The following is a 2891-nucleotide window of genomic DNA, read 5'->3' as shown; positions in this document are numbered from 1 at the left end:
CTCCAACCCTTCTGTGCTTGTCTGCTTGTACCTTGTATGCGTGCTTGGCCAGCTCCAGGTGGCGCCTCAGCTGATCGTGGACCTCCTGCAGCTCCGACGCGAACGCATCTGCTGTCTGCGGCTCCCCCTCCCCCATTCTTTCCAGCCCCGGGAAGGTTCTGGGGTGCCTCCCGTTGTTGGCGAAGAACGGCGTGACCCCCGTGGACACGTGCTTCGTGTTGTTGTAGGCGAACTCGGCAAGCGGTAGGTAATCCACCCACGTCGCAGGCTGTTGATTTGCATAACATCTCAGGTACTGCTGCATGATGGCATTGACCCGCTCCGCTTGCCCGTTGGTCTGCGGGTGTCTCGCCGACGCCAGGTTGATCTTGACGTTCAGGAAGCCCATCAGCTTCTGCCAGAAATTCGAGATGAACTGCCGCCCCCGGTCGGACAGAATAGACCGTGGCAGACCATGAACCTTGAACACGTGGTCTATGAACAGTTTGGCGGTTTGCTCCGCCGTGGCCACCTTCGCACACGGAATGAAATGCGCCATCTTGGAAAACAGGTCCACCACCACCAGCACTGCCGTCTTGCCCCTTGAGCTGGGCAGATCCGTGACAAAGTCCAGAGCCACCCTTTCCCAAGGTTCGACCGGAGTTTGCAGCGGTTCCAACAGTCCGGCCGGCGGTTTGTGCACTGGTTTGGCCCTCTGGCAGGTGTCGCACCTCGCCACGTAGTCTGCGACCTCCCCTCTCATTCCAGGCCACCAGAAATCCCTGGCTACTAATTCCACCGTCTTCTCCTTGCCAAAGTGCCCGGCCGTGGGCGCGTCGTGCAGCTGCTGCAGCACCTTGGCTCGAAGTTCGTCTCCCGGCACGTAGATGGCCCCTTTTCGGATGAGCAATCCATCTCGTAGCCGGAAACCGTCGGCCGCTGCCTTGCCCCTTTGCACCTCTGCCATCTTTGCTTGTGCGAAGGAGTCCTCCTGCAACGCACGTCGCACCGCCTCTAGGTCCACGGTCGCCGCGGCGCACGCCCACACTGCTGGTGCGAAGATGTGCATGGCGGCCGCTGGCGTTGCGTCCTCCAGATACTGTGGCTTACGGGAGAGAGCGTCTGCCATGATGTTGGTGTCCCCCGGGACATACTCTATTCGGAAGTCGAAGTTTGCAAAGAACTCAGCCCAACGTATCTGCCTCTGGTTCAGGAACTGTGCCGTGCGCCAGTGCTCTAGATTCTTGTGGTCCGTGCAAACCTGCACCGTGTGCTTGGCGCCGATCAGAAAGTGCCTCCACGCCTTGAACGCTGCGTGAATGGCCAGCAACTCCCTGTCCCAGATGGTGTAGTTCTGTTCGGACTTGCTGAGCTTCCTGGAGTAAAACGCTCCCGGTCGCCACACCCCCTGCGGGTCCTTCTGCAACAGGACCGCCCCCACGGCTCTGTCCGAGGCGTCTGTCTCCACCCTCATCGGCTTGCTGGGGTTGACATGAAGCAGCTGCTCTTCCGACGCGAAGAGACGCTTGAGTGCCTGAAAGGACTGCTCCGCCTGCGCTGTCCAAACGAACTTCTTCTTCTTGGAGCTAAGCGTGTCAGTGATGGCCGCTGTCTGCATCGCGAAGCCCTTGATAAACTTGCGATAGAAGTTCGCAAAGCCGACAAACCGTTGGACCTCCTTCCGGTTGCGCGGACTCTTCCAATCCAACACCGCTCGAACCTTGGCGCTGTCCATGGCGAGCCCCTTGTCAGACAGCTTGTAGCCCAGAAAATCCACCTCCGGCACGTCAAATTGGCACTTCTCCAGCTTGGCGTAGAGCCTATGTTGCTTTAGCCTGCTCAGCACTTCCTTGACGTGTCCGTCATGCTCCTGCTGCGACTCCGAAAAGATCAGGATGTCATCTAAGAAACAGACGCACGTCTTGTAGAGAAGTCCCGCCAACACGTGATGCATAAACGCTTGAAAAACGTGGGAGCCATTTTGCAATCCAAAAGGCATAACTCTATATTCGTAGGTCCCCAGTGGCGTGAACATGGCTGTCTTCCACTCATCTCCTTCCCGCATGCGAATGAGGTTGTACGCCCCCCGCAGGTCCAACTTGGTGAACACTCTGCCCTTCCGTACCTTTGCGAGGAGGTCGTCAATACGGGGCATGGGGAAGTCCGATGGCCTAGTCAGACTGTTCAAAATCCTGTAATCCACTACCAGTCTTTTCTGGGGCGTGTCCCGCTTCTTAACAAAGAATACGGGACTGCCCCCCACTGCCCTGGACTCCCGGATGAAGCCGCGTTGCAAATTATGGTCAATGAACTCTTTGAGTTCCTGCAGTTCGTCCTCTGACATGGAATACAGTTTCCCTTTAGGCAGCGCCGCCCCCGGCAGCAGGTCAATTTTGCAGTCATATGGTCTGTGAGGGGGTAGCCTGTCTGCCTCCTTCTCGCAGAAAACTTCCAAAAATTCAGCGTACTTGTGTGGAATCGCTTGCAGCGTGCCTAGCAGCAGCTGTGACTCCTCTTCCTCTCCTTCCTGCCTGGGCACGATGCAGTGTTCAGCACAAAAGGAAGAGCCGAAGGTCAGCTGCCTCTGGTACCAAGCCATCGCTGGGCTGTGCTTGTCCAGCCAACTCATGCCCAATACAATGGGCGTGTCAGATAGTCGAGTGACGTTGAAGCTGATGATTTCTCTGTGATTCCCAAGTCGCATCACCATTGGTGGCGTCTGCTTCACCACTTGCCCCCCTAGCAGCTCCCTGCCATCCACCGTGACAACCTGCAGGGGCAGTGTGGCCGGCAGCAACTGCACAGCGTGCCTGTCGACAAAGTCCTGCCCTATAAAGTCCGCATTGCTGCCTGAGTCAATGGTGATTGGCACGTCCATGGTGATTCCATTGGGCAGTTGGAGAGACGCTGTG

The sequence above is a fragment of the Podarcis liolepis genome (genome assembly GCF_965112155.1).
Source record: "Podarcis liolepis genome assembly, chromosome: 12".
In the NCBI taxonomy this organism is placed as follows: domain Eukaryota; kingdom Metazoa; phylum Chordata; class Lepidosauria; order Squamata; family Lacertidae; genus Podarcis; species Podarcis liolepis.
This window is presented reverse-complemented; position numbering follows the sequence as displayed.